The sequence below is a fragment of the Lepidochelys kempii genome, chromosome 8 (assembly GCF_965140265.1).
Source record: "Lepidochelys kempii isolate rLepKem1 chromosome 8, rLepKem1.hap2, whole genome shotgun sequence".
NCBI lineage: Eukaryota > Metazoa > Chordata > Testudines > Cheloniidae > Lepidochelys > Lepidochelys kempii.
The window spans coordinates 42,356,159-42,370,809 of record NC_133263.1 but is presented as its reverse complement, the minus strand read 5'-3'; positions in this window follow the sequence as shown (position 1 = coordinate 42,370,809).

Sequence of the window (14,651 nt, the reverse complement as noted above, 5' to 3'; positions counted from 1 at the left end):
GCCATCACCCTGGGGCTCATCAGGAACCCACAGAAGAGCTGGAAGAGGGCAAGGACCTCTGGATCCAGAACCAAGACTGCAGCCCTGTTGTTTGGAGAGTATTATAGATTATCTGGCAAGGCACTGGGCTTTCCACTGTGGATTGGAGTGCTCTTCCCCCAACAGTGACTCAGCTGCTTTCTGTGTAAAGAAGAAGGCAGACTGATATGCAAGACCTGAGACCCAGGAACTAATGAAGAAGTCCCCCAAATGGTGTTGCCCCAAAGAGTAGCCAAGATGGTGCTTCAGACCACTTTGGCTCCTAAAAGACTCGCATGAATGTCTGCAGGAAGTTCTGTGGGTCGGGGATGGCCCAAGCCATGCAGGAGTGGTGCAACAACTTCTCAGTCTGCACCAGCAAAAGAAAGCCTGGGGAAGGGGACAGGGCCCCCCTCCAGCCAATAGAGACCAGCGCACCCTTGGAGTTGGTAGCATTGGACCACTTGGAGCCAAGTGAGACCAGTGCATCCTGCATCCTGACCATGGTGGCTCATTATACCAAATTCCTTGGGGAGATCACCACCAAAGCAACCACAGAAGCTGCCTGGCAATACTTTGTCAAGCTCTATGGCTCTTCCCACTCCCTCCCCCCTCCCAAGGTGCTCATAGACCAAGGCATTCCCTTTGAGTCACAGATATTCAAAAAATTGTACCCTCTTTGTGACAGCCACATGCTAAGGACAACAGCCTGCCAACCCACTATGGACTCTGTGACCAAGCCAGCCAGAGGCTGCAAGTGGGGCTGAGCACCTGGCAGAGACCCAGTGGAAAGGCTGGCCTTCCTACCAACCAGAGCTGACCTACAGGTATAACAACACTGTGCACACCCCCAGCAAATACACCCCTACTTCCTGATGTTGGGAAGGCATGGCTGGCTGCCAGTAGACATGACTTTGGGCATCTGATGAGGACCCCAGAATGAGTCCATGAGTATCACCAACACCTCCACCAGGCAAGCTGCATCATAGCCACTAAACAGGCCAAGCCTGAGACACACAGATAAACAGTGCTGCAACAGACGTGCTGGTGCTGGGGGATTGGACTCTACTCACGAAGTAGAGGTGCTCCAAACTGGATTCAGCCTGGGGACCTGAACCATTCATTATCTGTGCAATCCCATACCCAAATGGCCAGTATATAAGATCTGATCAGAGTCTCCAGGTAGACCAGAGAAGGGGGCCCACCAGCACATGCTCGGGCCTTGCCACTTTGATCCCAAGCCACAAAACTGGGTGAGGGGAGGAGATCCTAATGGTAGTAGCAAGGGTCTGGAAGGAGTCACTGGGCTCCCACAAGGGGGTGGGGGTTGCATGGGCTGGGGGGAATCGCCACCAGAAGTACCCCAAAAAAGCCAAAGTGTGAAGCAAAGAACCTCCTCAGTTCGTGCTTTTAGCTGGATTCCCCCAACACACGTGGGGAGTATGTAGCCCCACAACACAGGTGTAAGGGGTAAGTGCTGCCTACAAACAGGGCAGTTCCACCTCTGAATGTTCCTGGGTTTGCCATGGAAAGACACAGCTACAAGAAATCAAAGAGAAGGAAGACGAAATTCTGCCTCCTCATGGTCTCCAGGTCCTCTTCCATGAGGGCTGCCTCATTGCAACACAGCTGACCGGAAGAGGGAACCTGTGACATTATATGATTAAAATATGACCTTGTTGATCATTGTTGCTACCACTGTTATACAATTGCAATAAATCTTGTACAAAGTATGTCATGTAAGGTGTCAATGGAAAAGTTATGGTTTGCTGAATGTGATTCTTCTATTTATATGCATGCATCATTTTTGTATCTGAAATTATAAATATTGGCTGTATACCTGTATTTCAAATGTGTTTGCTCCTGGGTAACACCCACAAGGTATTTACATCCAGTCTAGCCAACAAATTGTGAAAGGAATGTTTAAGTTGACAGTCCATCAGTGAACACAATGGGCCGTGAAAGAAGCTTATCCACACCTGATGGACTTTCCTGAGGACATTTCAGCCAGACTGTGGGTAATGGCTGCTATGACTCATTGAAGCATGCAAGGGCATGTGACTAGATCATATGGTACTGAACTCCATCTTGTCTGCCTGTACTTTTCCACAAACTGTGCTGGGGGCTTTGCTCAGAACAATGAGTTTCCCACCACATGGCAGAAGCTACAAAACGCCCTGGAAGCATCTCTGTTTTGCCTCTTTTCTGCTCTGCTCTCTGGATTTATACTAATGGGTAGGTTGACCATATTTCTCTATACTGCATATGGGACACTTGGTAAAATTACTCATCTTCAAACGAGTTCAATGGCAATCAGTTAGAACTAGGCAGTACAAATGTTCAAATTAACATCAACTTGACTGAGCCCCCGTTAAAAATAAATACTGCATAGCTGGATTCTTTTTATTTACTTTCTTATCTTTAAGGCTTTAGAGTTCACACGCATATCCCTCTCTCACACAGGGGTGGGGGTGTGATCTACTGACCCTCCCCTCCCTTCCGGGCGCTCTCCACCCAACATGTCTGAGTGGGCCACCAGGACTTCCTGAGGCAACGTTGAGGGGGGGGGGGCACACAGGGTCACATGCCCCCCCAGACTTCTGCAGGGTTCAGACCAGAACAAGGCCAACAGCAGGCTTTTGACACTGTGTGGGAGGAGGGAAAGAATGGGAGCTGCTTCCAGCCGCAGGGAGGGGGAGGCGGTAGAAGGGATGACCTGGCCCATGTCTTTGCAGAGCTCATCTCTTCTCCCTCTTCCCACCTCCCCTGTTCTGAAAGCAGCTTGTCCCTTCCTGCCCACAAAGGCAGCTAACACCTCCAGGCTGCTGCTGGTCACTGACATAACCCAGCCGCCTCCTGCCCCCAGCTACCGCGTGGGCAGGAAGGGGTTAAGTGGCAAGGATGCATTGTGCACCAGCGTCCAGGGAACCTGACTGCAGGAGCTTCAGTGAACCCAGACAGAGAGGTGGCTCAGCACGGGAGGGTGGGGACAGATCAGCCCGGTGCTCCCTGGGGGCAGGACCCAGGGCTGGGGGTGGAGGGGTTGAAGAGGACCTCTCTGGGGGGGCTGCTGTGGACCCTGCAGGGTTGGGGCACAGACAGGCTGGAAATTGCTTTTCCCCCCACTCCAGAGCTTAGCTGAGGGGTGGAGAGGCTTCCCATGCCAGCGCTGTGCGGGACTTTGGCATATGCAGGGCTTGGCTCCTCCTGGCCAGCGCCGCGGGCTGGGGGGTCTTGGGCACTGGCCCAGCCAGAGGCAGTGGGGGAAGGCAGGAGCCTGCCAGCCAGGCTGTTGGTGAGTTGGTAAGCGCTCCGACCAGGGGCTGATTCTCCACACAGCACTGGGAGTGGGACACTCTCTGCCAGTGGGGATATGGAGGAGCAGCAGGGCTGGGGGGGGGGTGAAGGGGCAAAGCAGGGAGAGGACAGCGAGAGGGGGATCATGTAAAGGGCGGATGGGTGGGCAGCAGAGGCGACATGTAACCAGCTGCCACCTGGCACCTGCCCGCATGCACCAACCACCGCAGCTGCCAGCCGGAAATGGGATGGGGAGGGGAGCTGGGCTGGGCTGATGGACCAGCAGGAGGAGCAGCTGGCCCTGCGTGCTGCAGCTTTGCTCCGCCAGCAGCCTTGCACACCCACTCCCGTTGTTGACCACTGGACCCCCCACTCACCGCTGGTGGGTGGGCAGCTGGCAAGCAATGATCTGGCCAGCAGTAGGACCTACCAGTACTGACGGGGGGCGGGGAGGCAGAAAATATGGGACAATTTGCCCATTTCTAAGAAAAAGTTGGGAGACCTGTAGGAGGGCTTAAATATGGGACTGTCCCTTTAAAAACAGGACATCTGGTCACCCTACTAAGGAGAGCATTCTAACCAAAGGACTGAGGATCTTCCAATCAGTTTGTTGGTGACACTGGGCACTACTCTAGGTAACGCGGGAGGGTGGAAGACCACGAGTGTCGATGAAACCCTCTTGCTCTAGGCCCAGGCAAACTTTCTGTGACCCTGCACAACTATAAGGAAGTTACCACACAAACAGACAGGTTTGCACATGGCTCGCCAGCCAAGGCCAGCTTTGGCCTGGAAAACGTATAAATAAGGCAAAAATGTTTAGGAAAAACTAGTAACAAATAAAACCAAATAAGGCAAGTTTCGGGAACTGCTAATGAAGAAAAACATAACTGGCTGCTTTAGCTGATTGGCTGCAATATTGTACGGGGCAACAGGTAATTGGTTGTCTAAGCTTGTGTAGTAAAGTAGGCAAAAGGTGTAAATTGTATACTGTAATCTGCATTCGGGGCTGCAGAATTTGAGACAGTTCAGTCTCCCTGCGCCCTATCTGAAGCTTCAAACAAAACTCTCTGCTTCTCCACCCCATTGTGGTCATTGGCCCGACGCATACCGGGCAACAAACCCAACTGTTGTTTGCCTTGGGCGCTCTGTGCCGGCAACAAGTTGGAAGCAACCAGAGACTTAACAAGCCAGCAGGTTATGCTAATCACTGCTACAAGCCTGATCCAAGAACTTTGCAATTATTGTATGTATGTATTTGATTCCTTTAACCAATTTTAACTCTCACCTTTCTTTTCCCTTATAAATAATCCTTTAGATCAGAGGTAGGCAAACTATGGCCTACGGGCCACATGTGGCCTGTGGGACTGCCCTGCCTGGCCCTTGAGCTTCCCGCCAGGGAGGTTAGCCCCCGGCCCCTCCCCTGCTGTTCCTCCCTCCCCTGCAGCCTCAGCTCGCCATGCCACCAGTGCTCTGGGCAGCAGGGCTGTGAGCACGTGCCGGCCAGCATGGCAGGCTCTGGCCAGGCAGAGCGGCTGCCAAACATGCTGCTCTGAATGGCATGGTAAGGGGGTAGGGAGTGGGGGGGTTGGAAAAGGGGCAGGGATCCCAGGAGGCAGTCAGGGGACAGGGAACAGGGGGTGGTTGGATGGGATCGTGTCCCACTCCCCCAGTGTTGCAGGGCGTGATTGAGGCAGAGTGAGAATTTGCTGGCAGGACAAAGCATCCAGAAAAGAAAATACAGATGTTTGGCAGGCTCCCCATAAATGAAGGATCCTGTCAGCCTGCCCCAAATCAGTGCTACAGCTGCTTCCTTGATAAAAGACACTGGGGCGGGGTGCACACCTGCAGTGCCACACCTGCCCACAGGAGGCATATGGGGATGGCACATATCTTTTACACTGGACTAGAGCTTTTGCTTGTGTTCAGCTGTATGTTTTCCCTCTAGCACATTCTAATGCACTCTGCAACCAAACACAAGAGTCCTTCGGTCATGGGTAAGTTGTGCTATCTGCCTAGAGTGGATCCCAGCCGAGGCCGAGTCCCATCTGCTCCCTCACAGACTGTGTGGAGGGTTATCTGGTTACAACACCCAAGTCAGATCATCTGGCCACTGTCTCCCCTGCACAGCACAATCCCCTGGCTAGGGCTCAGGCCAGCCAGAAACCACCTACTATAGGCACAGATATAAACTGTTACCACAACCAACTTTGTGTGAACAGCTTCCCACTGCCTATGTACATCAGCCACGCATAGATGTTTAATGTCTGGCAACTGGAGCTACCTCCTTGCCCACCTGATTGCCTTTTGGGCCATGGCAGCAGCCATTCAGGACCTCTGCTCCTACCGCCAGAGTCAGAAGGTCTATGACAGGCCTTCCAAGCAACTCGCTGAGCTGGGAATTAACCCAAACAGGGACCAGAGCCATAAGGCCTTTCTTGTGTGGGAGTTCTGCAGACACTGCTGGCTATCCCAGCTCTGCAGAACAATGTAACCCTATCAGTCTGTGCTGGGGGGGCCTGGTCAGAAACCATCGCACAGGGGGGATATGCCACTGCTTCTGCGAGCTGTGCGGAGCCATGGCTGGCAGAGAGCCTGCCTTAGCCCCGCTGTGCTGCCAACAGGGCTGTTAACGACCCGGTCAGCAGTGCTGATGGGAGCCACTAGGGTCCCTTTTTGACCATTCCGATCAAAAACCGGACACCTTGCAACCCTGTGAAGAACCCAAGCCAGAGGAGGTCAGGAAACAGTTTGCTAGTAGAAGTTGGTTGCCATGGAAGCAGCTAGGAACTGGGCCTATGCTGGTGTGCTGGGAAATTGTAATAGGCATCCAGATCCTGAGAGAACTATGGGATTTTGCAGAGGGATCATGGGAGTTGTGTGGGTTTGACCTCTCCTCCCAGTCTCCCCTTCCTTCAGCAAGGTCTCCCAGAGAGCTGTGCTCAGTCATCCACAATGCACTGCCACCTGAAGCAGTGCTAGGAACTCTGGGAGGGGTGCCCAGGGGGTATATGCTAGCACAATGTAACATGATGCGAGTGTGGATGCAGGGTATAATAGCAAGGCCACTGACCAGGTATGTGAATATCACATGCAGACACCATGACTTGTGTTAGCTACAATGGAGCTAAGGTAACTCTCGCTAACACATACCCTCTGAGGGGACCAATTAACATATGATTCAATACTGGCCTATTCTGAAATACCTGACATGACTAATTGGGACTATTTATAAAAGCCCAGTCAGCCATTCCAGCTAGTAACTACTCCAGGGAGGTGGTCAGTTGGGGGAAATTCCAAAAATATCAGCACATGCTAGAGGATGACTGCACCAAGAACTCAGACAAAGCTAGTAACCTGCACTAAGGTGTGCATTTGTTTGGTTTCATTCATTAACAGATTCCCTAAAGCACCTTGCTTCACATCCTGAGGTGCTGGAGTGCTGCAGAATTTCAAACCCAATAGGAACACAGATAAGCCAAATTTCATCTCATTGTAAAAGTGGCAGGGAAGGACCTGCGCAAGGGATGGGGGGGTTTCACCTTCCTGTGCAGTGTGGGGGACAAGTCACTTGCTGGAGGATTCTCTGCACCTTGAAGTTTTTAAACCATGATCTGAGGAATCATAGAATCATAGAATCATAGAATATCAGGGTTGGAAGGGACCCCAGAAGGTCATCTAGTCCAACCCCCTGCTCGAAGCAGGACCAATTCCCAGTTAAATCATCCCAGCCAGGGCTTTGTCAAGCCTGACCTTAAAAACCTCTAAGGAAGGAGATTCTACCACCTCCCTAGGTAACGCATTCCAGTGTTTCACCACCCTCTTAGTGAAAAAGTTTTTCCTAATATCCAATCTAAACCTCCCCCACTGCAACTTGAGACCATTACTCCTCGTTCTGTCATCTGCTACCATTGAGAACAGTCTAGAGCCATCCTCTTTGGAACCCCCTTTCAGGTAGTTGAAAGCAGCTATCAAATCCCCCCTCATTCTTCTCTTCTGCAGGCTAAACAATCCCAGCTCCCTCAGCCTCTCCTCATAACTCATGTGTTCCAGTCCCCTAATCATTTTTGTTGCCCTTCGCTGGACTCTCTCCAATTTATCCACATCCTTCTTGAAGTGTGGGGCCCAAAACTGGACACAGTACTCCAGATGAGGCCTCACCAATGTCGAATAGAGGGGAACGATCACGTCCCTCGATCTGCTCGCTATGCCCCTACTTATACATCCCAAAATGCCATTGGCCTTCTTGGCAACAAGGGCACACTGCTGACTCATATCCAGCTTCTCGTCCACTGTCACCCCTAGGTCCTTTTCCGCAGAACTGCTGCCTAGCCATTCGGTCCCTAGTCTGTAGCTGTGCATTGGGTTCTTCCGTCCTAAGTGCAGGACCCTGCACTTATCCTTATTGAACCTCATCAGATTTCTTTTGGCCCAATCCTCCAATTTGTCTAGGTCCCTCTGTATCCTATCCCTCCCCTCCAGCGTATCTACCACTCCTCCCAGTTTAGTATCATCCGCAAATTTGCTGAGAGTGCAATCCACACCATCCTCCAGATCATTTATGAAGATATTGAACAAAACCGGCCCCAGGACCGACCCCTGGGGCACTCCACTTGACACCGGCTGCCAACTAGACATGGAGCCATTGATCACTACCCGTTGAGCCCGACAATCTAGCCAGCTTTCTACCCACCTTATAGTGCATTCTTCCAGCCCATACTTCCTTAACGTGCTGACAAGAATACTGTGGGAGACCGTGTCAAAAGCTTTGCTAAAGTTTAGAAACAATACATCCACTGCTTTCCCTTCATCCACAGAACCAGTAATCTCATCATAAAAGGCGATTAGATTAGTCAGGCATGACCTTCCCTTGGTGAATCCATGCTGGCTGTTCCTGATCACTTTCCTCTCATGCAAGTGCTTCAGGATTGATTCTTTGAGGACCTGCTCCATGATTTTTCCAGGGACTGAGGTGAGGCTGACTGACCTGTAGTTCCCAGGATCCTCCTTCTTCCCTTTTTTAAAGATTGGCACTACATTAGCCTTTTTCCAGTCATCCGGGACTTCCCCGGTTCGCCACGAGTTTTCAAAGATAATGGCCAATGGCTCTGCAATCACAGCCACCAATTCCTTCAGCACTCTCGGATGCAACTCGTCCGGCCCCATGGACTTGTGCATGTCCAGCTTTTCTAAATAGTCCCTAACCACCTCTATCTCCACAGAGGGCTGGCCATCTCTTCCCCATTTTGTGATGCCCAGCGCAGCAGTCTGGGAGCTGACCTTGTTAGTGAAAACAGAGGCAAAAAAAGCATTGAGTACATTAGCTTTTTCCACATCCTCTGTCACTAGGTTGCCTCCCTCATTCAGTAAGGGGCCCACACATTCCTTGGCTTTCTTCTTGTTGCCAACATACCTGAAGAAACCCTTCTTGTTATTCTTGACATCTCTGGCTAGCTGCAGCTCCAGGTGCGATTTGGCCCTCCTAATATCATTCCTACATGCCCGAGCAATATTTTTATACTCTTCCCTGGTCATAAGTCCAACCTTCCACTTCTTGTAAGCTTCTTTTTTATGTTTAAGATCCGCTAGGATTTCACCATTAAGCCAAGCTGGTCGCCTGCCATATTTACTATTCTTTCGACACATTGGGATGGTTTGTCCCTGTAACCTCAACAGGGATTCCTTGAAATACAGCCAGCTCTCCTGGACTCCTTTCCCCTTCAAGTTAGTCCCCCAGGGGATCCTGGCCATCCGTTCCCTGAGGGAGTTGAAGTCTGCTTTCCTGAAGTCCAGGGTCCGTATCCTGCTGCTTACCTTTCTTCCCTGCGTCAGGATCCTGAACTCAACCAACTCATGGTCACTGCCTCCCAGATTCCCATCCACTTTTGCTTCCCCCACTAACTTCAATAGCTCAGACATAGGTTAGGGGTTTGTTACAGGAGTGGGCGGGTGAGATTCTGTGGCCTGCGTTGTGCAGGAGGTCAGACTAGACGATCATAATGGTCTCTTCTGACCTTAAAGTCTATCATTCTATTCTGAGTCATTGCTCTGCAGCCCACACCCACAGAAAAGCTAGAGCCAGATCCCTGGCAGTGTGACTTGTTGTGCAACTCCTAGAAGGCAGGTCTGGCTGACTTGTGAAATAGGCATGAGCAAAAAGTGAAAGAACAGGCAAGGTTTCCAAAAAACAAACAAGCAAACAGAGTCCAGGACCCAAGGGTGTGTGGCACCTTGGAGCAGAGACATGCTGTGGACCATTGTCACATTGTGTTCATTGGCAAAGATCCAACAAAAGCCTTTGCCAAGCTCTGTGCCTCCTGTAGCCATGTGATTGATCATAATGGGAAACATTAAAGCATCCAAAAAATCCCTGTTTCCTTGATTTGCTCTTTAATCTGAGTAAAGCAGCATGAAGGTCACCATTTTAAATAATCTCATCTTTCCTTTGCTACCTGAGGCTCACCATTCTTCTGTTATCTAGCTATGCAACATATCTCTCTCTTCCTCATCTAGTTGCTGGTCCATATAGGGGATGACAACCTACTACTGCTATCAGTTACTCCTTAGCTGAAAGGGTAGAGGTCTGTGCTGTGGATCTAAAGGTTCCAACCCTGCTGATTTCAGAGTAGCAGCCGTGTTAGTCTGTATTCGCAAAAAGAAAAGGAGTACTAGTGGCACCTTAGAGACTAACCAATTTATTTGAGCATAAGCTTTTGTGAGCTACAGCTCACTTCATCGGATGCATTCAGCGGAAAATACTGAATTTTCCACTGAATGCATCCGATGAAGTGAGCTGTAGCTCACGAAAGCTTATGCTCAAATAAATTGGTTAAAGTATTTTCCACTGAATGCATCCGATGAAGTGAGCTGTAGCTCACGAAAGCTCATGCTCAAATAAATTGGTTAGTCTCTAAGGTGCCACTAGTACTCCTTTTCTTTTTGCGAACCCTGCTGTTGACCATGGGTAGGTGAATTGGGTTCCACAGGATGGATTTTCCATTTTTCAATTTGCTTTTTGAAATATTTAGGAAATTACATGTAAAAACTTACATTAAAGAACATTGATGTTGCAAAGTGAAGACATCAAAAGTTAGGAAATGCCAGAAATAGGCTCTGTGTACAACCCTGTGCCTCCTATGATAGCTTCTGTAGTGATATGGTCACATAATATTTGCAACTTTAACATGCTTTTCATATAGTTTTTCTGGGTGTAATTAACAGCACAAGCACAATCTTGCACTGGTAGTGGGGCTAACTTTTCAGAGCAGCATCTTAGAATTCGCAGCAACAAACACTGTTCTCCCTCTAAGGGCAGGCTGCAGCTCTGCCCACTCTAGGACCTTTCTCCATATTCAGACCCCACTATGGGTGTGGGGAACACCCTGTCCCATTGGCTGTCCTTTTTCCATCCATCCACCTCCTGTGAAAGGGCAGCCAATCAGAGCTCCTGGATTTCACAAGTTTCCTGTTTCTTCAGCACATGGAGTAGCTAGTGCTCCGCCCGCACTGCAGGGCTGGGAATGCTTCTGTGTGCTGCCACCCCCCAGGGCCCTGGGTATTCTTGCCATCTCTGCAGCTCCTGCATGGTTCTCAGCACTGCCCCCAGCCAATACTTGTGACCACTTTGATGGGGACAGGGGAGCTAGATGCCTGTGGAGGAAGGAACTCTCCAGGAACCCCCAAACCCTACATTGCAGGATGGAGAAAGAGGGGGCAACTTCTAAAGATTAGGAGGCAGAAAATACAGGGATGGTGCAGGGGCTAGGTACTAAATGCTGGGCTGTGGGATGTGGGGGTGAATGAGAATGAAGTGCTGGGGCACGATGTGAAATGGTAGTGTGACAAAGTTGAAGGGAAGGGACTGGGTGGAATGGCACAGGCCAACAGTGATGGGGTATGGCCACACACCCAGACTGGCTGCACATCCCTGACAGGAACTGGGCTGCAGTGGGGTTTGTTTGTTACACAGCCGCTTGTAGCTATGCACATTGCAGGGCCCCACCCATCCTTCCCCTGAGATCACTGCTGTAGATGGCTCATTCATGACACAGACACCACCGCCCTCTCCCTGGCTGAGGTCATGGCTCACCCATGTTTGTAATGGGCCCTGCTGCAGGTTCCTTGGCTGCAATAGTCTGAGTTACAGTTGGGCCAGAATGAAAAGCTCAGGTCCAAACTCTGTAGCCTGGTGGCTGGATTAAATGTAACCCTATAGCACGGCAAGGAGGCTGTTTGACAAGAACCGTTGGCTATGCGCTCCTCCTCAGAAATGGGTGTTCAGTTCTGTCTGAATGCCCGAAGTGTGCCAGGTGTTGTCCATGTAAAGAATTGGTCCAGTCCCCAAAGACTCACAGTGAAAGGTCAGACATGCCATAAGTAGACCAAGTGGGGGACATGGAAGGGCAGGGGGAAATGAAGCAGAACAAGAGTTACAGTAAATAGAGTAACACTTCCTCATTTATTTTCTCCACACTGCTCATGATTTTATACACCTCTATCATATCCCCCACTTAGTCTCCTCTTTTCTAAGATGAAAAGTCCCAGTCTTATTAATCTCTCCTCATATGGAAGCCGTTCCATACCCCTAATCATTTTTGTTGGCCTTTTCCGAACCTTTTCCAATTCCAATATATCTTTTTTTAGATGGTTGGGGGGGGGCACATCTGCAGTACATATATATCCCTTTCTTAATGATTCCCAACATTCTGCGTGCTTTTTTGACTGTCACTGCACATTGAGTGGATGTTTTCAGAGAACTATCACAATGACTATCTCTTTCTTGAGTGGTAACAGCTAATTTAGACTCTATCATTTTATACGTATAGTTGGGATTATGTTTTACAATGTGCATTACTTTGCATTTATCAATATTGAATTTCATCTGTCATTTTGTTGCCTAGTCACCCAGTTTTGTGAGATCCTTTTGTAGCTCTTCGCAGTCTGCTTTGGACTTAACTATCTTGAGTAGTTTTGTATCATCTGCAAATTTTGCCACCTCATTGTTTACCCCTTTTTCCAGATTATTTATGAATAAATGGAATAGGATTGGTCCCAGTACAGTACAGACCCCCTCTCTCCATTATGAAACTGACAATTTATTCCTACCCTTTGTTTCCTATCTGTTAACTGTTAGGATATAGATATTCAGGCCTGTCTTTAAAGGCCTATACTCTAAGAATTTAGGCTAGTGATAGAGGTATAAAAGAAAGAATCAAAATCACTGCCTGCTGGTGTAAGGGCCTTCTCTTACTGTGACAGTCTGAGGCCCTGTTCTTAGGCTAAGGCCTTTGGCTAAGCAGCAGAGGCAGCCATAAACTGGGAAGCAACCGGTCACATCCTCACATTCCAACCTAGTCACATTGAAAGAAGGTGCTATTGGGCTGTTAGGAATACAATCCTGTCCTGATAGTGCCTATCACCTCCAGAGAAAGGGAAGTGCCTAGAAAATGTAAAAGGAAACTCAGTTTGATAGCATCCTGTCTGGCAAGAACTCACTTATCAATAGCTGGGATGTGAAATCCTCATTTCTTTGTTGTTCTATCGCTGTAGTCCCCATTTCCCTTTTGTTTGTCTATATAATCTGTCTGGTTCTGTGATTGTTTCTGTCTGCTGTATAATTAATTTTGCTGGGTGTAAACTAATTAAGGTGGTGGGATATAATTGGTTACATAATCATGTTACAATATGTTAGGATTGGTTAGTTAAATTTCAGGAAAATGATTGGTTAAGGTATAGCTAAGCAGAACTCAAGTTTTACTATATAATCTGTAGTCAATGAGGAAGTGACTGGGTGTGGGTGGGGGTGGGCATGGGCATGTGGGTGTGGAAAATGGGAACAGGGAATGGGGGTAAGAAAATTGGAATCATGTTTGGCTAAGGGTAGTAATGGGAACAGGGACACAGGTGTAAGGCTCTGTGGTGTCAGAGCTGGGAAGGAGGAAACTAAGGAAGGAAACTGGAATCATGCTTGCTGGAAGTTCACCCCAATAAACATCGAATTGTTTGCACCTTTGGACTTCGGGTATTGTTGCTCTCTGTTCATGCGAGAAGGACCAGGGAAGTAAGTGGGTGAAGGAATAAGCCCCCTAACATTAACCAGTTACCAATCCATTAGAGGACCTTCTCTGTTATCCCATGACAGCTTACTTTGCATAAGAGCCTTTGATGAGGGACCTAGTCAAAGGCTTTCTGAAAATCTAAGTATCATAGAATCATAGAATATCAGGGTTGGAAGGGACCTCAGGAGGTCATCTAGTCCAACCCCCTGCTCAAAGCAGGACCAATCCCCAACTAAATCATCCCAGACAGGGCTTTGTCAAGCCTGACCTTAAAAACCTCAAAGGAAGGAGATTCAACCACCTCCCTAGGTAATGCATTCGAGTGCTTCACCACCCTCCTCGTGAAAAAGTTTTTCCTAATATCCAACCTAGACCTCACCCACTGCAACTTGAGACCACTACTCCTTGTTCTATCATCTGCTACCACTGAGAACAGTCTAGATGCATCCTCTATGGAATCCCCTTTCAGGTTGTTGAAAGCAGCTATCAAATCCCCCCACATTCTTCTCTTCCGCAGACTAAACAATCCCAGTTCCCTCAGCCTCTCCTCATAAGTCATGTGTTCCAGTCCCCTAATCATTTTCCAGTTGCCCTCCGCTGGATGTTTTCCAATTTTTCCACAACCTTCTTGTAGTGTGGGGCCCAAAACTGGACACAGTACTCCAGATGAGGCCTCACCAATGTCGAATAGAGGGGAACGATCATGTCCCTCGATCTGCTGGCAATGCCCCTACTTATACAGCCCAACATGCCTTTAGCTCTCTTGGCAACAAGGGCACACTGTTGACTCATATCCAGCTTCTCGTCCACTGTAACCCCTAGGTCCTTTTCTGCAGAACTGCTGCCTAGCCACTCGATCCCCAGTCTGTAGCGGTGCATGGGATTCTTCCGTCCTAAGTGCAGGACTCTGCACTTGTCCTTGTTGAACCTCATCAGATTTCTTTTGGCCCAATCCTCTAATTTGTCTACGTCCCTCTGTATCCTGTCTCTACCCTCCAGCGAATCTACCACTCCTCCCAGTTTAGTGTCATCTGCAAACTTGCTGAGGGTGCAGTCCATGCCATCCTTCAGATCATTAATGAAGATATTGAACAAAACCGGCCCCAGGACCGACCCTTGGGGCACTCCGTTTGATTCCGGCTGCCAACTAGATATGGAGCCATTGATCACTACCCATTGAGCCTGATGATCTAGCCAGCTTTCTATCCACCTTTTAGTCCATTCATTCAGCCCATACTTCTTTAACTTGCTGGCAAAAATGCTGTGGGAGACCGCATCAAA